This window comes from Zootoca vivipara, chromosome 14 (genome assembly GCF_963506605.1).
Source record: "Zootoca vivipara chromosome 14, rZooViv1.1, whole genome shotgun sequence".
NCBI classification, from domain to species: domain Eukaryota; kingdom Metazoa; phylum Chordata; class Lepidosauria; order Squamata; family Lacertidae; genus Zootoca; species Zootoca vivipara.
The window spans coordinates 24419399-24443152 of NC_083289.1; the positions used below are offsets into that span (position 1 = coordinate 24419399).

Below are 23754 nucleotides of genomic sequence, written 5' to 3' on the forward strand. Positions count from 1 at the left end.
CTATTGTTGCAGTACAGTAATCTGTTTTCTTGAAGGACAAGTGATCACAGCTGAGAAGGAGTAATTTGTCTTGACAAAAGCTTTTAAAGCTACAAGCAAGTTGCTTGCCTGTCAGGTACTGTCCTAGGTGCTAAAATTTGCCTCTTGGTCTCTGACCTCCATCGCTACCATCGTGCAAGGGGTGGGGTTACAGAGAAAGAAAGCATTTTCTTGGGGAGGGGGAGCCCTCATAATTATTGCACATTCATCCTAAATGGTACTGAAAACATGTAATGCACATTTGGGTTTTAAAACACATTCAAAGGGGAACCCTTCCCCCAAGTTTATGGGACTGCACCCACAATTCAAATATTCTTGTAGATTCCAGGAGTTATTTACTGAGCATTCATTCTGATACATTCACACAAAACATGTGTGGAGGTTATTCAACATCACCTATTTATTGAACATTTATCATGATATGTTAGTGCTGACATTATAGATCAGGGGTCCCCAAACTAAGGCCCAATCGCCTTCTCAATCCGGCCCGTGGACGGTCTGGGAATCAGCATGTTTTTACATGAGTAGAATGTGTCCTTTAAAAAAAAATGCATCTCTTGGTTATTTGTGGGGCATAGGAATTCGTTCATATTTTTTTCCAAAATATAGTCCGGCCCCCCACAAGGTCTGAGGGACAGTGGACCATCCCCCTGCTGAAAAAGTTTCCTGACCCCTGTTATAGGTCATTGCCAGCTACTGGTTGTTCCCCGGGAAATGTTCTGTCGTTTTACTTATCAGACTTTGTGGAGTGGGGGGTGGGGAGACAGAACATTAGTACTAGATAGTGCAAGTTAACATCGACATGTTTGTACATATAAACAGCCTATCTAGAAACAGCTTTCTACTGACTGAAGGTGATACCTCACTTTCATGAATGCAGTGGGAGTATCCATGGGGAACAAAAATGGTCTAAAATATTTGCCTCTCCCCTCAAAAAATAAAAGTTCTTCAAGGCCAAATGCTTTCAATGTGGTGCCTACAGATACCTTCCATTGAGACCACAGGGATCTCTCTTCCACAGCACCCCCCCCCAAAAAAAAGAAGACTTGAAAGAATCAATCTATTGTAGCCAATAGCATGGCTATGTTGTGGGCTATGATCGATTTCAGAGTGTGATGCCCTTGACAGTTTCTCTGGTTCAAATATGCACCTACAGACCCTGAAAGGCTGACAACAAATAAAAAGAGTACCAAGTGCGTTTAGTGATTTTAGGAAATCACCATATACTAGCATGAACCATCAATCACAAGTAAGCAAAAACTGATCATCCATGTTCTTCATTAAGCTGCATACCTGCAGCTGTTAATTATGTTGTTATGCTGCTGGTCGCATGATCAGTGCTGCTGTGCAGGACTAGGCTCACCTATATTTGTTCAATGAATGTGCTATAATAGCCAGTTCCCCTTTAATAGCTCTTAATGTGCTTCAGGTATCAAAGTATTATAGAACAACAATGAAGCGGCGGGAAAGAGAGGTCACAAACCTGGATATCTACATTTTATTCAAAGAAAACAGAAAATGATTTGAAGAGGTGGGAGGTGGGAACAGAAGCATGTGCCTTCCCATAGATTTCAAGTATAAATAAAACCCCAGGGATACTGCCCCATAATGTTCAATTTGAATCTCAACTGAGCATTGCATCTCACATAGAACCCAAGGCTTTCAAATGAAGCTGAACACTGAGATGGCTTTAGAAGAGAATTAGGCAAACTCATGGAGGATGAGGCTATGCTCCACCTCCACTGTCAAAAGCAGGATGCCTCTGAATGCCAGTTGCTGGGAATCAGTGAGGGAGAGTACAGCTGCACTCAGGGGCTGTTGGTGAGCTTCCCATAGGCATCTAGATGTCCACTGTATGACACTGGGCTAGATGGACCTTTGAGCTGAACCAGCATGGCCCCTCTATTAGGGCGCTGAGTGGCGCTGTGGTCTAAACCACTGAGCCTCTGGGGCTTGCCGATCAGAAGGTCGGCGGTTTGAATCCCCACAACAGGGTGAGCTCCCGTTGCTCTGTCCCAGCTCCTGCCAACCTAGCAGTTCGAAAGCATCCCAGTGCAAGTAGATAAATAGGTACCACTGTTATGGGAAAGTAAACAGTGTTTCCATGCGCTCTGGCTTCCATCATGCCGTTCCATTGTGCCAGAAGCGGTTTAGTCATGTCGGCCACATGACCTGGAAAGCTGTCTGTGAACAAAGGCTGGCTGCCTTGGCCTGAAAGCAAGATGAGCGTCACAACCCCATAGTTGCCTTTGACTGGGCTTAACCATCCAGGGGTCCTTTACCTATTTTTATTATTATTATTTTGAATTCATATTCCCAAACAGGTGATTATAACTGTTCAACCCACTGTTAGATTTGAGTCTCTTAAACCAATCTGTCCTAAAGGCACCTCCATAGATACCTTACATTTCCTCTCTGAAACAGTGTAATCCAATGAATGATGTCATAACTCAATTTAATATAGTGACAGATGTCCTTCAATTGCATGTATGTCTAATACTTCAGGAATCCTGAGCCATATGAGTAAGGGGGTTCCTTGCGTATAAATGGGATTCTTAGAATGTAATTACTTTCCTATCCCTCCCCCAATGGTTCTTTCAAAAAGTTCATATTCCACATCACTTTAATTTAATTTAATTTTTTAAGAACAGCTTTTTGCAGAAAAGTAAGAGCTGGTTGGGTGGTGGAGGAGGTTGTTTGTGATTAGAAAAGCATGGCAGAAGTTTTTGTCTGATTTTTAAGGAATTATGGTATTTTTAAGTCTGACATTTGAGAAGTGTGAATACTTGAAAAGGTTGATTACAGCATTATAGGCAACAATAAGTTGGCAGAATGTTCCTGCAACAGGCGACGCAACAGATCCCATTGGTCTTACTGGAAGAAAAATCTGTAGCCTTATTTCAAAGCCAGAATGCTGGGGAAATTGTGCAGTTGTTTCCTGTGTTGTTCGAAAGCTCTGGCTTGCAGGAGAAAAAAAATCAGGGGCAAAGTCACAACCCCATTCAGCAAATAGTTCATACAAACATGTGTCTCCCTTTCCCACATCAGTGGTCCCCATTTCACCCATTTCCCGAATTTCTGAGGGTTGAGTCCAATTCATAGAATTATGAGTAGAACATATTAAGCCCACGGCTTATGCAGGGGTTACATTCCAGGGATTGCACCTAAAGCCAAATTGTGTACATAGTCAAAATGCATTGGATTAAATTGCGGGTGGGATTGCCAAAGTCATTTCCCCCAGAATGCCATCCCCTTTTAAAAAATTTACTGTAAAAATTGTCATGTGTATGATGCTGAATTTGCACAAGTAAATGTGTGTAAGTTGCAGGCTTATTGTACTGCAAAACACAGTAAGACATAAATCTGCCCGCAGCTTACTACCAGATAAAGTGCATATACTGTTGCAGCCTTACAGTAAGTCACAAAATAATGGATAGATCTATCTTGGGCCTTCATGCATTGTATGGTTTCCCCACCCCCTACAGCAGACTTGCTCTTTGGATTTATTGAATTTTTCTTTTTCCATTGTGCTGTTTAATTTTTCATTATGTCCAATGGGTAGGATCCAGCTAGTATCCTTGCACTCATGGCAGGGCTTTTGATGAAGGGTGGTGGTTTTTTGTTAGTTCCACCTGCAGCTGCCCACACCACCTCCAACCTTGTTGTCCAGTGACCTCAACTTTCTGGAGCTCATTTCAGGTGGTGCTAGTAGGGGCTGGAGTGGGGAAGGAGAACCACCAAAAACCAACTCGCCTCCACCTGAATCATTTGCTTTTTAGCATTTGTTAGCAGGTGGAGGGGGCTATTCGCAATTTTTGTGTGCGACAGACTTCTGGACCTGTTTGCAAGGCTGGTTCTGAGGAATGTAGCCTTGGAACTGAACTATAGTCCGTTCACATATTCCCACTACTCTGACCATCTAAAAACAGAGAAAGAGTATCAGCAATTTTGTCAAAAGCAAGATTCCAGCCATAGAAGCTGATGAACCACGAATCTAAACATTATAGCTAAAATATATTAGGTACAATTTAGCCACAGAATTTAGCACAGCCATGCTGGCTGGGGCTGATGGGAGTTCTAGTCCAAAACATCTGGAGGGCACCAGGTTGAGAGAGACTGTCCATCATCGACAGGTTTAAACAAGTGCCCAGTGAATACAACACAACCATTTTGCAGGAGAGTGAAAAATCTGTCTTCCCACTCTGACAGTCTCTCAGCAACACGAAGATCTGAGCCCCTTAATTCCATGTCTTTCTGCCTGCTTCATTCCATTTCTACTCTTATGGATTGTCAGATGAGAGTCCGTGCCTGAGAATCCGCAGTGAGGGGGTTCCCTGCAGTATGATGTCATGGAGAGAGAGAAAGTTGGCTCGGCTCACCAATCAGGTGGTTTATTCTTCCACTAGAGTAATCCCATGCATTTGCATGACCCCTGCTTTCTTCCTGGGCTTATCCACACTTCCTCTTGTCCCACTGCTTTCCCCCCAGAGAAAACTACTCCTTCATTTTCTCTGGATTGACATTTGCTCTGATTTACAGCTAAAGAGCCGGTTTTCCCTCAGAAAGGGGCAGGAGCAAGGGGGAAATGCTTAGACCCATGCCTAGAAAGCATGAGGCAAGTGGCAAACGGCTTGGACCCCATTCTTTCTAAGCATGGCACAGCTTATCCTTCTAGCCCCACCCAGCCACTGCCTGTCCAGTTACAGCCAGCCAGTTGTCCATCTCACGCTCAACTCGATGCTGACATGATGTCTTGGGCATTTGGCAAACAGAAAAGGCTGAGGATTACTTTTCTCCATGACAAAGCGCTTCCCTCCCCCCTTTCCCATTTTGTCTCCCTGAATTTCTATTTCTCTCCATGGAGTGTGTCTAGTCATATGCTGCATTTTCCACAATTACCTTTGCACTCAAAGCAGTTTTAAAAGACTAAATACATTAGCCCGGTAACGATATTACATGGTAATGATTAAAATATTGTGGCAGTATTAACAGTTGAAGCTGAGGCTCCAATACTTTGGTCACCTCATGAGAAGAGAAGACTCCCTGGGAAAGACCCTGGGAAAGATGGAGGGCACAAGGAGAAGGGGATGACAGAGGATGAGATGGTTGGACAGTGTTCTCGAAGATACCAACATGAGTTTGACAAAACGATGGGAGGCAGTGGAAGACAGGAGTGCCTGGCGTGCTCTGGTCCATGGGGTCACAAAGAGTCGGACACGACTAAACGACTAAACAATAAACTACTAACAGTTCAGCAATTGTTTCAAATGGATCAGAGAAAATTAAGCATGCATAAGGTTTACCTTATGCCAATACACATCCCAAAGTATACCGAAAGCTGATGGCATCAGTAGCTAGCCACCCCCACCCCTGAAACAACCAACAACACCTCCCTGGCTAAGGAATTCCTGATGGTCAGAGACAGCCCGCCCATCATGTGGAGTCAAGCACCGGTCTCAGGTGGCAGTAGAGCAAGAGGCGGCACTCTGCCCTTCCCATCACTCCCACCACCATGAGGGAGGTGTTCCAGTGTGTGGGATTGCTGTTCATCTTCCCCACCCACCCCGACACAGAAGTCGAGTCGCAACACTTCGAGGAGCACGCTAGCTCCTGCCAAGTTTGGCAAGAGCTGGGGTGTTCCCGTACGCTGTGTTGCTGCTTGGCTCCCCACTCCCTCCCAGGGGAGAAGCCAAGTGGCAACGCTTTGAGAAACACCCCAGCTCTTGCCCAGTTCAGTGAGAGCTGGAGTGCTGTGGCAGAGGCAGTCGTGGTGGAGGATGGGGGGCAATTCCCATTTTGCCTCAGGTGGCAAAACAGAATGGGCTGCCCCTGCTGATGGTTGTTGCCAAGTGGATGTATTGAGTGTGTCTGTGAATTCTCTCTTTTAACACGTAGTGAATTGTTGTTCACTATAGCGTTATGGTCATTCTTATTATTGTTATTTATTTAATTTATATACCACCCTATACCTGGGGGTCTCAGGGCGGTTCACAGAATAAAATCAAGATATAAAACCACAAAATACATAATAAAAATGAAAACAACCCAATATCCCCCCTCCCAAAAAACCACATTTTAAAACAGGCATCCCCAAACTGCAGCCCTCCAGATGTTTTGGCCTACAACTCCCATGATCCCTAGCTAACAGGACCAATGGTCAGGGAATATGGGAATTGTAGTCAAAAACATCTGGAGGGCCGAAGTTTGGGGATGCCTGTTTTAAAAGGGCATAGGATGGAAATCAGATCAACCAAAGGCCTGGTTAAAAAGGAATGTTTTTGCCTGGCGCCTAAAGGTGTATAATGAGGGTGCCAGGCAAACTTCCCTGGGGAGAGTATTCCACAGATGGGGAGCCACTTTAGAGAAGACCCGTTCTCGTGTTGCCACCCTCTGGACCTCTCAAGGAGGAGGCACACAAAGAAGGGCCTCATGTTAAAGTGCTTTTGTATAACTATGTATTGAATCATGTTGTGATGTCCTGGATTTATAAATAAAATTAGAATTATTTTTACAAGAACAATATTGGGAGAGAGTCACCTTCCCATCCCTTCTGCCCAACACACAGATCTCTCACATAGTGGTTTTTGCCCCTTGATGGTCTCAAGGGTTGCTTTTGGTTTATTCAGAAGGGTCACCTCTTTCAAAGAAGCTGAAGGTATCTAAAAATGTACCTGGCTGCCCTGTAATATTCTACATGAAACACAGCTGAAAGCAAAGGAGGCCGGTTCTCTCCTTGAAGTGCGAGATCAGATGGTTCCTATTTTAGACTCTAAGCACAAATGGTATTAAGAGGCAGAAAGCGAATCCCCGAGTGACCTCCTCTATGACTCCTTGGAGAATAGGTTGTGTTGAGATTGCGCTTCCTTTCTCTTGATCCAGTATTTAAAGGCCAAAATGCAATGCCATATGGAGAGGAGTGAGTTAATCCACAGTGGGCAATGGGAAAACCAAAAAAAATGCTTTCTCCTGGAAATACGGCGTTTCAGAAGGGGAAGCATTTCTTTCCCTGTGCAAACATACAAAAATAACATGCCAGGGAGAGAAGGCTAGCCTGAAAACCTTCTTCCTGGCATGCTAGATTTATATGCGCAGGAAGTCACTTTGTCTTTTTCACTCTGGGGAAATCTCCAGTACAGCTCTATCAATCCCACACCCAACAATCTGAACTCGTACAGTCCAGAAACAAATACTTTACACAACTTTGTGAATTTGTTTAAAATGCAGTATAAGCTGCCTTTCATCAATACAGAGCCCAGGGTAGGGTAGAGATCATAATTTGTGGTTTTTTATATTTTTAAAAAAGCCAGCATGGGGACAGTGGTTTGGGAGTACTGGGAAAGAGGTCTTAACCTTCCCAAGGCTCCCAATCTAGCCCAAATCACAATAGGGATGAATGAGTCTGTCATTTTCAGTTTCTTTTGGTTTCTTATTTTTCCTGCTTTATGTTCAGTTCTCCACATTTCCATATCAATTTGCAGGGGTGGGGTGTTATTTGAAAGGCCCCAGGGACATTCATCAGCATCTTCATGTGAATTTTCCCTAATATGCACATCTTCTTTTGAATAATATATGCATTTTTGACAACACCAGCAGCATCTAACCACTATTCCCCCGGTGTTAGATGCCATGAGACTTCTCTCTCTCTCTCTCTCTCTCTATATATATATATATATATATATATATACATATACACACACTCTCTCTCTCTCTCTATATATATATATATACGCCGGAATATACGGTGTATATGTGTATATATATATATATATATATATATATATATATATATATATATACACACACACACACACATATACACCGTATATTCCGGCGTATAAGACGACCCCTAACTTTTCCAGTAAGTAAAACTTTATTTATTTGCGTGGCCTACAGGCCATTGCAACAAAGGATTCATATTACATAACCTGATAAAAAGGAAAGAAAAAAGAAAAATGCTATATATAACAATAAAATGTGCTGTCTCGGGATTCAGCATAACACAATTAAAATGAAACAGATGAGATCTTAATTATATGTTCACACAGGAGGCGCTATTGTCCTTCAGCTGGCGGCCCTCAGTCTCATGGCCCTCTCAGTAAATCTGGCTACCTTCTCTGTTGTCTGGGCAGTCTGGTCTGCCAGGAGGAAAAACAGTATATCCTCGGATGGGCGGCCCGAAATGGCGGATATCAGAGGTGTGATGATCTCATCCCTGAGGTCTTTATATAGGGGACAGGAGTCAAAATATAGAGTTTGGGATATACTCGCCGTATAAGAAATACGACCCAACGTATAAGACGACCCCTGACTTTTGAGAAGATTTTCCTGGGTTAAAAAGTAGTCTTATACACAGGAATATACTGTGTGTGTGTGTGTGTGTGTGTGTGTGTGTACACACACACTTTTTACATATTACATTTTTAGATATTACATTTTTCAAACATTTTCACAATAGCCTTCAAATCAGATAATTACATTGTTTCATAAATTGACTTCCCACCCTCGCCTCCACAATGTTTTTACTCCTTACTCCTGCATTACATCTTTTATCTATTGCAAAAAAGTTAATCTGTTACAATTATTTTATCATTTTCCTTCCGCTGCCTCCATCTCGAATCCCGCCCACAATTTCATTTGACGAGACTTTGCCTTGAAAGCCGGTTTATTTAACCTTTGTCCCTCCAGATGCTGCCAAACTATAACTTCCTGGTCATTGGCTACGCTGGCTGGGGCTGCTGTGAGTTGTAGTCCGGCAACATCCAGAGGGGGGGAAATGTTGCATTTTTCTGTTGTGTTTTAAATTGTGGTTAAAAACTACAGAGGCCGTTGTGAGGTAACTCCCCATATGGATCCATTTTCAAATCAGGAAGTGTGGGCAGGCAGGGTGGCTGCAGCGTGCTGGAAAAATAACTGCACGCCACCCTCGTAAGAACAGACAAAGAGCCTGCCTTCTGGATGAGGCCAAAGCGGGGTCAACTAGTCCATCATCTTGTTCTCACAATGGCACTAACCAGATGCCCCAATGGGAAACCGGCCAGCAGGACCCAAACACAAGAGCACTCTCCCGCTCTGATAGATATTTGCTTGCTTCTAGCTTAGGGGTCATTAACCAGCAGAATCTAACAATGCCTCTACACAGCCATGCCTTCCCCTTCTCCAAAACTGGTGGGCTTTCCTTCTGCAAGGCTGTCAAGATATTGAATGCTCAATCTTTAAAACAAAAACAAAAACAAAAACACCATTGCAGAAGGAAGAGGAACCCCTTCCAGGCATTGCCTGAAATTTACGCCGAAATTATTTTGATTAAAAAAAAGAAGAAGCCAGTGCAATTTAGATGCATCCACTTCAACTCAGAGCTGCCCCCCGCCACATTAGTAACATCTTTTTCTTTTGGACAGACTGCAGTTAATTAACACAAAAGCAAGCACAGGAATTAATTGCAAAAGCTGTTAATTAATTCCCCCCTCCTTCATTTTTGGTATCACTCCTAACAACAAACTCGAGTAGTGAGTAGTGACAGGGTTATAGACCAAACAGAGTCGCTGAGAAACAAGGAGTGGGTATTAGCAGAGCCACAGGGACTTGTAGAAATACCACCCCCAAAAAAAGAAGTTTTGGGGGGAACTGTAATGGCACAACTCCCCCCGTCCCAAAAAAAGCACAATACATTCTGCATATGCTCCGTGGCCACAGAGTGCTGAATGCCTTTTGGGGGGTGGAAAATGGGAAGGGGAATGGAATAATAATAATAATAATAATAATAATAATAATAATAATAATTTTTTATTTATACCCCACCCTCCCCAGTGAGATCCAGGCTCAGGGCAGCTGACATCAAAAAAAAAATTACAATAAAACGTAAAAGAAAGAAAAACAGTTGATTAAAATGTGGATTAAAATACAATTTAGATTTAAAAATTTTTAAAATGCAGCCTCATTATAAAATGGCCCAAATCAAAACCATAAGGGAGAAAAAAACACAGTGGTCAGACTAAGGCCAGGCCAAAGGCCAGGCGGAACAGCTCCGTCTTGCAGGCCCTGCAGAAAGATGTCAAATCCCGCAGGGCCCTGGTCTCCTGTGAGAGAGTGTTCCACCAAGTCAGGGCCAATACTGAAAAGGCCCTGGCCCTAGTTGAGACCAATCTAGCCACCTTATGGCTCGGGATCTCCAAAATGTTGTTATTTGTGGACCTTAAGGTCCTCCGCAGGGCATACCAGGAGAGGCAGTCCTGGGTGAAGCATCCTGGGTGGCTGGAACAGTGGAAAAGAATGTAATGTTCGCTGTATGTCATCACTCACTTCCTCACTACCAAACAGCACAAATAGTTCAATGCATTGGTTACCTTGAGACTGGATGTCTGCAATGTGCTCTGAGTGTGGCGTCCAGAACAGTTTGGGAGAGAACACAGCCATTGCGGCTAGTAGCCAAGGAAGGAAGGATGGAGGAGGAGGGGGTGGGAAGAGGCTGTTTGCTCAATTTCCTTTGGTCATCATTTCTGTAGAAACCCCTGAGTCAGTTTAGCACACCAGTTCCCAAAACACAGTGTGCCTCAAAGTTCTCTTCCAAGCTGGCTTCCTCTCCTTTTTCAATCAAGCACCTTTCTAACAGGCTCTTAGCCTGCCCCCATCCATACACAATGCTAACGCAGAACATAATGTTCCACTGTGTTCAGAAATGAAAGGGAGGCCGCCCAAGAATCAGCCTCAAAAGCTAGCTAGGGATGCAAAAAAATGAAAAGCAGAAAGTGTGGCCATGCATACACACACAAGTACAGCCTCAAAAAAAAAAGATTTAATGCAAAAATTGTTTTATGTTCCAAGATATAAAAATGTTCTCTGGAGTCTACATACAGGAAGCAAACATATCGGGGGGGGGGGGAAGCTTTGTGTAGCCTTCCCCCTGGTGGACTACATTTCTACATGCAGGCTTCCAAGGTTGTTTTTCGGGCAGGCAGCTCTGCAGTGCACTGCAACCAAGGATCTTCCCATGTCCTTTTGGGTCATGTGTAGGGTGTTGTTGTTTTTTAAAAAAAGAAAAGAATGGAACCACCAAAGCCCAGGTTGGCTGGGAGGGAAGAGATCCCTTGCATCCATCTTGATTTATAAAGCCTGCAGCTCAGCATAGCAATCTCCCAGAAGTCTGAAGTTCCGAAAGTTAGATTTACACCTAGAAGGCTGCTCTGAAAACAGGCCAGCACCTCTAATGAGGTTCCTGAGACCCGCCTGAGTGAAGGGAGTGGCTGACAAGCCGGGATCGCCCTCATGTCCTCCAAGAAGATTGCATGGATGAAAGCACGCCGGCCTGGCTACCTCAGGGAAGAGCCTCATTAGTGAAATTCATAAGAAAAGCCTCCCCCTCTTCCTCTCCCCCACCCTCGTTTTTTTCTCTGCCTACACAGTAGAAGCCAGCTGGTGCTTTTTGTTCCGTGGTGCTGTTTAAATATTGAAAGGATTTTTCATCCTGGACTTGGCAGGTGGGGGTGGGGCAGGGTGGGTGGGGGAGAACTGCAGGAGGATGAATCAGGCCTGGCTGGGGTTGGCTGGCTGCAACCTGGACCACAATCCTGCCTCTCTAACAGTCTCACATCTGCAAAACAGGATTCAGCTGTAATTGCCTTCCCCACACATCCCTTTCTCCAACTCCCTCCTGGAAGGCTCTAGCTGGGTAGAGTAAGGAGAACAGACCCTTCAAGTGTCCCTGTTTTCCAAGGACAATCCAGGATTTACAGAAGCCATCCCGGTTTCTGATTTGATCCTGGATTGTCCCACTTTTTCTTAGGACGTCCCTATTTTCATCAGAGAAATGTTGGAGGGTGTGGAGTTATGAGATCCCCCCCAAGCCAAGGAGATAAGTAACTATACAACCTTTAGAAAACATCTGAAGGCAGCCCTCTATAGAGGTTTATTAATGTTTGATGTTTTGTTATCTTTTTATATACAGTATGTTGTTATCCTTTTAAATATGTTTTGTTATCTCTTTTATATCTGACTGGCTAGGGCAACCCAGTCAGATGGGTGGGGTATAAATAAGAAAATTAGTAGTAGTAGTAGTAGTAGTAGTAGTAGTAGTAGTAGTAGTACTATTAAATAGGATGTCCCTATTTTCATTTTTGTAGAAATGTTGGAAGGTATGGGAGAAATTGATGCAGCTTGAAATGAGCTGGGTACTGGGGCCTAGATGTAGCCCCCCCCCCAACCCGGGACTCTATCTGGCATTCAGGACTCTCCATAGGCCATGCCTGCACCCCAGTCCTGCCCTCTCTCACACACCCTCCTCAATTGCTCTTCCCTGGCCTGAATACGACATTGAACTGTGAGAACGCCTCTCGCTTGCCTTGATAGAAGATGGAGGAAAGTATGTGTGTAGAAACCTCTGACAACAGTCTTATCTGCTGCCACACCCACTTTTGGCACGGACTCCACCTGCTTTTGTTTGGGGCCATGTCATCCCTGGAAGGTGTCCCTTGAGGAAAGGTGTCCCTCAGGCTGAAGAAGATTCCCTACCCCCACTTTAAAGAACCATCCCCCCCACCCTAAATTTACTTGAAAGTATATTCAAGCATAGCATGACCCTTGAATGTGTTGTCTGATATCGGTTGGTGGGTACCAAAGCCCACCTACTAAGCCCTGAATCCTCAAAGGCAGAGTCCTCCAATAACAACAGCCTCAGTGAAGAGATAGATAAACTCCCTGGTCTGTCTCATGGGGAGCCACAGACATTGGAGCCTGCATTTCCTCAACTAAACTCGACGGAGATGCTGGTCCACAGACTACTCAGGTGATCAAGAAAGCCCTGGGGAAAGAACTGCACAGCTGGGGATCCCACTGAACTATCAGTGGCAGAAGAAAACACCAGCCCTTTAACTTGAGGCTGAGGGCCTCCAGTTAATGTCTACCTTGCAGTGCTATAAAACTCATCCTGTTACTCCAGAATCTTGCTGAGATAGCATGTCTGTTTGAATTCAGCTGCAAAAGCACTGTCCATGGTCCTGAATTCACATCTAAGTTGCTCTCCAAGGTACCACCTTTCACCTTTTGACTTGTCCTACCTCACCCTTCTGCCTGACTGGGGAACCAGGAACTTCTGGCCTCCCTTTTTATGAACCACGAGTCTTTCTCACTTCTGGACAACCCTGTGGATCATGACTGCTAAACTCCAACTCCCATCATCACTAACTGTTGACTGTGCTGGCTAGGGCTGATGAAAGTTGGAATTCAACAACACCTAGAGCCAACAAGGTGCACAGATTCTGTTGGACTACAATCCCCATCATCCTGGACCATTTGCCATGCTGGCTGGGGCTGATGGAGAGATAGAATCCAACAACATACTGAGGGCACCACATTGACTCCATTCCATTCCCTGCTTCATACGCACCGCTCTTGCTCTTGAACATGCGGTCTAAATGGGCGGGTCTATCAAGATAGGGGGGAAGGGTGTTGCGAGCTCCACTGAATTTCTCTCATGTACAAATAATGCTACACTCTGCTTTATAAAAAGAAAGGACAAAAGGAGGGGTCTTTCTTAATCCATCCACTTTCGTAAGATCTTTCTAATTTTAAAAAGAAACATCAAGCCACAACCATGGTGTTAGAAATCTGTCCACAGAACATGTTCCCACATTACATTCAATGACTGCACAGTCTCTGCACCTGTGTACACAAATAATTTATACTTGTGAAATTATTCATGTATAATGTTTAATGGATGTATAGTCTCTGTACACAACAGCTATACAAATCACATAGTGAACAGTCTTTTACACAAGCACTTGTACATGTTTAGAGGCAGTTGGCAGCTCTTTGCCCCTGGTTTTTGACACTTAAGATGTATATTTTTAGGACCCATCTTATTCCTGTGACTGTAAATTGTTTTCAGCTGCTTTTAATAATGTACGGTAAAAACTGCCCCAAAAAACCTGAATTTTGACATACCAGCACTCCAATTTTGTTGTTGCTGCTGCTGTTGCTATTAACTAGTCACCTTACTCACATAAATGACTCAAAGCAACTTACAGAAACAACAGGAATGCAGAAAACATTTACAATAAACATAATTAGTAAAAACCTGGGGGGATCTACACAAATAACTACTGCTGGCAAAAGCTAGATAAAACAGTTGGTGCTTTTCAGTTTCAAGGTGGGAAACGCAGCTGGGAGGGGAGTGTCTGTAGGTGGGGAGGGATAATGCTCAGCTCATAGCAGCTTAGATGGCTTCAATGTGCTCTCTGCCAGGCTGCTTTTGAAGGGCATTTTGGAAATGACAGCTTGCCCTTCAGATATTTTGAACTACAATTGGGGCTGCAGGAGTCACTCAGCAGGAGGTATACCATATGTGGCCATAATATTGTATGGAGTGGATGTCATTTGCATGAAGTTCAATCCCCAGCATTTCCAGGTAGGGCTGGGGAAAGACTTCCATGAGAAACCCTGGAGAGTGAGTTCCTTGCTAGCTTCTTGGGCTGGCTGAAGATGATGGGAGTTGTAGTCCAGAACCTCAGGAGACACCAGGTTCGGAAAGGCTTCCTTAGTGGAACATCCTTCCCCACAAACCCCCAGATTAAGTTTCTTGTGAAGAGGGATTGGCTGTTAGACTACTTTGAGAATTGTAGCTCTAGGGGGTCCTCTTAACAATTCTCAGCACCCTTAGCTAACTAGAGCCCCCAGAATTTTTTGCGGGTAGTCATGGCTATTTAAAGTGGTATCACAGAGCTTTAAATGAATGTGGCCAGGATGTCAACAAACTTTTCTAGGCATGAGACCTGAGATGCTGTGAAACCTTTGTCCCTTTTGCTCCTGTTCTATGCAATCACTTTGGGAACTTTTCTTTGGCAGAAATATCTCTTCCACCAGTTGTGAACTGAGGCCATCTGTTGCTGACAGACCTAACAAGATTCCACAGACAATCCCTGCTTTCAAACAGGGAGCTCCTGTTTTACAGAGTAACTCTCTCTCTCTCTCTCTCTCTCTCTCTCTCTCTCTCTCTCACACACACACACACACACACACCCCTTCTCATTCTCAATGTTTCACCACCCCAGCCCTAAACTACCCCTAGCGCATGTGCGCGCGCGCACACACACACACACACACACACACACACACACACACGTAGACAGGCCTAGCTTAACAAAAAGGCCAAGTGGGCCTCAGCACCACAGCCACAATCCAAAAGAACCTCACTAAGACATCGCTCAAGTGATAGGAAGGGCTGTAGGCCAGTGGTAGGGCACCTGCCTTGCACGCAGAAGGTCCCAGGTTCAATCCCTGGCATCTCCAGGTACAGTTGGGAGAGCCTCCTTGTCTGACACTTTTGAGAGCTTCTGTCAGTCAGTGCAGATGATGCTGAGCTAGATGGACGCTAGATGGACCAGTGGTCTCCCTCGGCATAAGGCAGCTTCATATATATATATATATATATATATATATATATATATATATATATACACTTTATGCTGTTTGGTTTCAAACTAAAACACTGTGTATATATAATGTATATATAATTCATTAATACATGGCCAAAGCAGGCTGCTAGGTTTGCTTAGTGGGGCAAGTGCTGCTCAGGCATGCAAATATTTTCCAGTGTCCGATGGTGGATCCAAGCTATCTCTACACACATGCAAGTATTTGTGTAAAAGAGTGTGTGTTTATACAGCTCAACTATGGTACACTTGGGCACACAGACTGTACACTCATTGAGCCAGGGGCGTAGCAAAGGAGGGGCGTGGGGGGGCGCTCCACCCTGGGCAGCGTGCGGTCCCAAGGGCGCCATGGTGGCTGCCCCCGCTCGCCTGCGCTGGGCGCCCCGCCCCCACAGGCGACGCGCCCTGCCCCCAGAATGCGTGCCAGTCCTGCCCCCACCTGCTCTCCGCCCCTGGTGGTGGAGCATGAAGCTTTTCCTTCAAATAACTCAAAATGCCATACACGATCTCCACCATTTCATCCTCACAACATGGTGAGTTGGGTTAAACTGAGAGACCATGGCTGGCCCAGGATCACCCAGTGAGCTTTCTGGCTGAGTGGGGATTCAAACCCTGGTCTTCCACGTCCTAGTCCGACACTCTAACCACTGCACTACATTGGCATCCTTGCACATATTCCTGGGGAAATGCTAACAGATGGGGGAATTAAAGACATTGGGGTCCAGGGTTGCCAAATGGGACCAGCCACTCAACTTTTATAGCCGTAACAACAGCTTGATCTGCAGAGATCAGAGGGTGGAGCTTTTCGCAACCCTCCTCTGCAGCACACTTAGCATATTGGTTCAGCTGGATATGGATTCTAGCACTTACTGTTGCTGGGGGTGGGGAAAAATAGTCTTAGTGGCTGAAATCCAGAAGTACAATAAGAATTAAAAACGAGGATTTGAGATTTGAAAGAGTGCTTTAATATTTCTCTTTTTTTAATCTCATTAGTGTGATTTGCTTGTCTCTTTTAAAGTAATTGTTTCTCTGCAAAGCCAAGACCAGCTCCTGCCTTATTAAAAACTGGCTTGTCATCCCCCCACCCCCCACCCCCAGGGAGGACTGAGGCTGGATCCTGGCTCACACATTTCATCCAAATAGCACAGCCTGTTCTTCTCATAAAAAGAGAATTGGCTGCAGAGGTGACTCGTGGGCAGGAAGGAGAGTGAGCTGAAACCCAAACAGATGTATGAGGGCAAAGCCAGCATTTTTTCTACTGGTGTTCGGTTGCTATCAACAAACCAAAGCTTGATAATTCTGCATTTATACATTTGGTTCTGCTGCAGGGTGATCCACTAAGACAAAAGAGGGGCACTGCCCCACTAAACTCAGTCTGCCCTCAGTCAACTCCACCTGGTTGACTTCTTCTTTAAAACCAGTCCAGAAGGTCGCATTGCCTACCGACTTCTTCCTCCTAATTAGCCTCAGTGTCGCCATTGTAGAACACAGCAGGGAGAAGGAGGAGGATCTAGACCAGGCATCCCCAAACTTCGGCCCTCCAGATGTTTTGGACTACAATTCCCATCATCCCTGACCACTGGTCCTCTTAGCTAGGGATCATGGGAGCTGTAGGCCAAAACATCTGGAGGGCCGCAGTTTGGGGATGCCCGATCTAGACAAAACTAGAATTAGTTGGCTATGTCTCTCATTGGCTCTGGCTCCACCTACTGGCGGGCTCCCTGCTTTCTCCCCTAGCAGGTCCAACAGGCAGTAGATGCCACTGTTTGGTTCAAAACATTCATAGAATCATAGAATTGTAGAGTTGGAAGGGACCCCAAAGAGCATCTAGTCTAATCCCCTGCAAAGCAGGAACCTTTTTGCCCAAGGTGGGGCACGAACCCTGAAATTAAGAGTCTCATGGGGTGGGTTTTTCCTGCTAGTATAAAGGTGCAAAAGGCTTTACATGAGCTGCCGGTGGAGCTTTTAGGGATAGGGGAGAAATTCTCTTGGTTCGCCTTTTAATGCAAACCTACCAAAATCTGCTCGTCTCAAACCAATACCAAAACACAACTCTCCTTTGAAGCGCACACTTCTCTGAATTTCTCCAGTTCTCCAACCAAATAATATGCACGAAATCTGCATATACAAGGGGAAAGTGTTCTTTAAAATGCATCTGGTAATGAAAATATCATACAGCACATGTTATATTAGGGGAAATTGCTTGCAAAAATGTGTATGGGGGGAACTTCCATATAATATGGAGAAATGTGCACTAAATCACTGGCAAATTTTCAGAAGGATATCATCATCATCATCATCATCACTTTTAAGAAGGACCATCTGATGCAGAAATTTGATGAACTGAATACTGGAAAAATGAGAAACTAGGGGAAACCAAAATTGACAACCTGCCCCTCTCCCAAAGTCAATTCTCCAGCAACATCTCCACCGAGACCACATAACACCAGTCTTGAAAGACCTACATTGGCTCCCAGTACGTTTCCGAGCACAATTCAAAGTGTTGGTGCTGACCTTTAAAACCCTAAACGGCCTCGGTCCAGTATACCTGAAGGAGCGTCTCCACCCCCATCATTCTGCCCGGACACTGAGGTCCAGTGCTGAGGGCCTTCTGGCGGTTCCCTCACTGTGAGAAGGGAGGTTACAGGGAACCAGGCAGAGGGCCTTCTCGGTAGTGGCACCTGCCCTGTGGAATGCCCTGTGGAATGCCCTCCCACCAGATGTCAAAGAGAAAAAAAACTACCAGACTTTTAGAAGATATCTGAAGGCAGCCCTGATTAGGGAAGCTTTTAATGTTTAATAGATTATTGTATTGTATTTTTCTGTTGGAAGCTGCCCAGAGTGGCATAACAGGGGCATTACGAAGAAGTTCTGAGGGTCAGATGATGCTCTGCTTTCACCACACACAGAGAGAGGGGGGGCAGTTTTCTGCTATTAAGCAGGACCAGCTGACACATCCAGTCCCAGGAGAAAGAGTGAGGGAGAAGCATGTTTTGATAGGCGCAGTGGAGTGGGGGGGAGGCGCCTTCCTTTCACAGGGAGGAGGGATAAGGCACGGAGCAGGGATATAAAACAAACCGGGATAAAGCGAAGAAGCTGCAAGCTGGCAGGTTTTCCTCTTGACAACGTCACAGCAGAGAAGCCAGTCAATGTTTCCACCAGCCAGCTCAATCTTTAATGAGGCAGCTACAAATGCAGAGAAGGTCTTTTTCCTCAGCTAGGCCCTGCCATGTTTAAAGCATTTAACATGGGGGGGGGGTCTTATTACTTTCAGAAAAGGGTAGAGCTTATAAACTTTAAAAACATTTTGGTATGGCCATCAGAGCTGCTGTGTTTCTGAAATTCTGTATAAGTGGCTGGGGAAACCCAGCCTGATGGGCGTGGTATAAATAATAAATTATTATTATTATTATTATTATTATTATTATTATGTATCTTAGGAGAAGCACACACTAACGTGCTGACGAATTTTCATGAGGACTTTTTATTTTAAAAAATTGCAAAGGGATGCAGGAATGTGGAGAACATTCATTGGGAGAATGAAAAATTTAAGAGAAACCAAAACCGACAGATTCACACATCCCTAGCTGAGAGGCACACAAGAACTGGCAGTGCCTTGCTTCCTCTCCTCCCCCTGCCCCTCCCCAGGTAAGACATAGAGACAGACATAGCCTTATTGCCCTATGCTAAAAATGTGTAGCTCATCATTCAACCAAGTCCTCAAACTGCCTTCTGCAGTTTGCAGGATTCCTAAGAATGCAGCTTGATCTTTTACCTTCCCCCTTAAAACCTTTGCGTGTTGTTGAGATGCACTGCATCATGGAACCATATCCCATGATGCAGCAATATTGTATCACCCATTTTTCAACAGGGCCAGTTTAAAATGTACCATAGAGACAAAGAAAAGCAATGTTTTAACTAGCACTTAGATCCAACTGTACTGGGAGTAAGTCCCACTGAACTCAACGAGACCGTGCATCATACTAACCATGCTGTTGTACATTTGTACATACTTCCTTCATCTCATCTTAAGACAGAAACTCTCTGAAGACAAATGTTTATAATTTACATCTGTTACACACACACACCCCTCTAGAATGGAGGAGTTTTGTGTAACGCAAAGGCTCCTACATCACACTGTGAGCATTGATTAGACTTTCATCAACACATCCTTTTCCAGATTATTCAGCAAGGGATGAGAGAGGAAATTGGGTTGGTTTGTAATTAAATAGGAACCTGCTTAATTTGCACTTCTCAAAACACTATGAAAACTGAACACGGTCATCTTTTAAAACTTACACTTCTCTGAATTTTTCAATACAGTTCTCCAACCAAATCAATGTGTAGAAAAAGGTGTGATATAGGAGAAGTTGTGCAATAAAAAATAATAATAAATGCATATGTGACTGAAAGTAAGACACTTAACTGCATTATAGTACAGGAAATAGCATGCAAAAATTTTGCATACATTTCTCTTGGTATACACACAACAAGAAAAAAGCTTACTAAACTCCTGATTAATATTGAAAAGCCTTTTTTTAAAAAAAAATCAAACTCATGCAGAAATGTGGCATGGTGGTTGGAAAAATTAGAAAATGAAGCAGACAGATTCACTCATCATAATCAGCAAATTTCACCTACAGAATTTAGAGTATTTCTCAGAATATAGTCAGACTTACAGCATCAAATACCCCAGGCTTAACACCAACACAGAAGGAGATTCTGCCAGCGATATCCAGTACATGTTTACTCAAAGCTAAGTTCTGCTGAGTTCCATGGGGCTTACTCTCAGGTAAGTGGATATAGGCTTGCATCCTTAACTGCTTCTATTGTTAGATGCACACCCAACCCCTCCTACAGTATATCCCATACATTTGAGTGGAATATGTCCAACATTATTAAATATTATGCCTTTTGTATAAGTAAATCTCCTGTGATTTTATACACTTCGAATTTAGATCACAGTGCCTTGTTTACTTTCTTGCAAGAAAATATCACTTTCCCAACTTTTAGCAACCTTGACATGTTATACCTGTAGGTGAATCAGCCATTAGTAATAAGCCAGAATGAATAATTTAGAATCGCACGTACTGTATCGGGAGTTACTTGTATCTGATGTTATTCATGGCTTCACGGGTGATAAGAGAATAAAATCAAAACACTGAATCAGCACCACTTTCAGAATGTTGGTATGTTTATGAAACAGGTAGCTAATATTTGTAGTTTGGGCAAATAGATCAACTAATTAAACCAAATCCACCACATCCACAGTTCTTTTTTTATAAATTATGTTTTCCCAATTTCCCCCTCAAAGGCCACATAGTCTTATGTGGGATCAGGAGGACTAGTAAGGTTTTTGGGGGGCTAGTAATTTTATGGACCTATCCACAGGGCTGGTGTACAGTAAAACAGGCAGAAATGAAACAAGAATTACTGGGGGGAATAATCCAGACTTTGCTCATGATCAGCTTTGGACCAACCAATCCAGGAAGAAGAAAAACCACCACCCTCATTCAACTTTGCCAGTTTGGATGCAGGCATCATGCTTTTTCCTTTGTTTCTTGGGGACACGAGTCCTTAGGATTCTTAATGATCCACTGAGCAAAGCATTTTAAGATGCAGATATGTCCTTGCCTCTGAACCAAAATAATGCAACGTCTTACCTCATCTCAAGTTCTTCCCTTGCCCTCCTTCCTGCATCTTATCTTGGACTCAAAGGGCACCGTCTGGCCCCTTTAAATTCTTGCCAGCACAAATGCAAAGACTATTAGCCAGAGAACCCCATTCGCAGCAACCACTCAAAGGATTAGCAAACCCCAGCTGCTTGGTAGAAGTGGAGCCTCACATTAAGGTTTAATGTAACTGTAGTACAAGCCTGTAGGGATGCGAGGAAAGAGGCACACGGAACGAGCGTTGCAAACTGAAAGCTACATTCGCACATTTTCCTCCTCCTGTGTGTCAAACAATCAAGGCAGGTGTGCTTTACAACAAAAAGCATACAGTGGACTTTGATCTCAGAATCATAATGGATGACTCTGCCCGTTTCTCTCAGTTTCTCATTTTTTCCAATCTTAAGCTCAATTCTCCACGACAATTTATGGATATTTATATGTATTTTTTAAATCCCTACGAAAATTCACCATCCTTTTAGTACGAATTTCTCCTAATAGACACACTTTATTGCAATTTTACCTGGCACACACATTTCTCCAAAGCCATTTCCTTCTAATAAAATGCCTTTTTATATGTTGTTGTCACTAATATATGCATTTATATGCACACTCTACCCTGGCATATACATTTTTTTGTACACATTTCTTGCCTAGAGAATGGCAGAGCAAAATTCAGAGATGTGCAAATTTCGGAAGATGGCTTTGTGTCTGTTCGTATCTGGAAAGTGAGAATTGTGTATGTTTGCCTTAAATGAGAACTAGTTCACATTTCTACCACATCTCTATCTCAGAACGGTTATTGAGGTGGGGAATTCCTATTCCTCACCTGTCCCACTTGTGCTAGTTTTGCATACTATCCATAAGAAGAAGCGAAGCCCCCAATGCAAGATGGGCAAGGTCCATGTGTTATGACCAAAGGTCATCATTGCAGATGGATTGTACTCCACACCAGTAAATCCATGCCATCATGTAACAGGAGAGTGTCAGGAACTGCCGGCTGAGGTTCTTGGAGCCAAGCCAAGGAGCTACAGCTTTATGTTTGGCAAAAACCTAGCCGTGCTCTCATTAGGAACATACCTTTGCCAACTCAGCATGACCAGGCTTTGCAGATTTTTAAAAAAATAGAAATAAATAAATCAAGTTCATTTCTGATGCAACTGCATTTTATTTTTATGAGGATGGCAAAATATTTGTTCCTTTCAATATCCTACTCTCGTCTCTGGAGTATGGGTTGGGTAATGATCGTTATTCAAAATGTCCCTTCAAGCACTTCTGATGTGTATAATTTAGGGTTGGGGGGGGGGGTTCGTTTTGTAAAAAGTTCCATTCAATTTATGTTCCCACATGGTCATTTTCACCCCTCACTCCCCTGGTACTTATTTCACTGTCTCTTAAATTTGATCCAGAAAGATCAACTATACGCAAAATATAAATTCGCTAGCATAATAAAAAGTTTACTGCATTCAATTTCTTTATGGATTTCCCCATCTCTGCTTCTGAACTGATATTCACTTATGACCTGTCCCCACGGCCAATCTGGAACAGGACATTTGCTAGAAACCACCAGTTCGCGGCTAGCAAAACACACCAGATTGCTATGTAACATCTTTTGAAGCCTAGTGCTGGTCTCCAAATGATACCCATACGTCCTGTGTGTTGGGGGAGGGGGGATAACCAAGCAACACATCCATCCACAACCCTTCTGGTAGTCCAGGTACACTCAAGAGCTCTTTTAAGACATAACCCACACATCCTCATGCCAAATATGAGCTGGGGGCACCGATGAACCTTCACCACCCGAACGAACCCTTGACGAGCTCTGGGGACTTTGCAATCTCCCTTCTCCCCTCCTCCCCTTTCCGCCATCCCTTCCTGTTCCCTGCCTTTGCTCTTTGGATGAATCCTTTACTGCTGCACTATAGCTGGACTTCCAAAGAAAAGTAGGGCCAAATGCACCCAGGAATTAAAAGGAAAAGAAAAGAAGGAGTATTTCTTACCAGAATTAGTCAATGTTTCATTCCATAGCTGCTACTCATTTGTTTATTTGCTCCCTGGTCATTTTTTCCCCCTTCCCTTCTTCTTCTTTTGCCTCTTGGCCCCTCAAATGTGGGCGTCAGAGGGGGATTAAGCAGACCAAATGTTCTGGCAAGCCGAGCGGATCAACCCCACTGAGGACAGGCATCCAGGTAAGGAGAGATCAGCAACGAGAGAGTCCATCAGCTAGGGAGAGAGAGAGAGAGGGAGGGAGTCTCTCTTTCTCTCTCGTCCACAGACATACACACACACACACATACACACACACCCCAACAACAAAGCTATACGGGGAAGCTGCAGGCAGAACAGATGGGAGGGGTGGGAGGGAGGGAAGGAGGGAGCAGGGCGTCAGGGAAGACTAACGTAACAGATGTGTTGACTTTAACTTATACAGAAAATTGATTGTGCTTGGCGCAGAGGGAATGGGGGGAGACAGAGAGAGAGAGACAATAGTCGTTATTAGAAGGAGGCAGGCAGTTCGGAACACCAAGCTTCAGCATTGCTTTGTTTCTCCTATTTTATTCTGGTATCCGAAGCAGCAGGACATGTGTGTTGGAGGGGTGGACTCCTTGCTAGGGGTGAAACAC

At 44.1% G+C, this 23754-nt stretch overlaps 1 protein-coding gene across 1 annotated transcript in view; it reads right to left on the minus strand.

The window, feature by feature from the left end:
- The window catches only part of SV2B (synaptic vesicle glycoprotein 2B), a 70873-nt gene extending 47458 nt beyond the window's left edge, over nt 1-23415 (minus strand). The window contains exon 1 of the mRNA XM_035132182.2: nt 23131-23415. The gene's annotated coding sequence lies outside the window, so the exon portion shown is untranslated. The remainder of the gene's footprint in view (nt 1-23130) is intronic.
- Nucleotides 23416-23754: the final 339 nt, after the last annotated feature.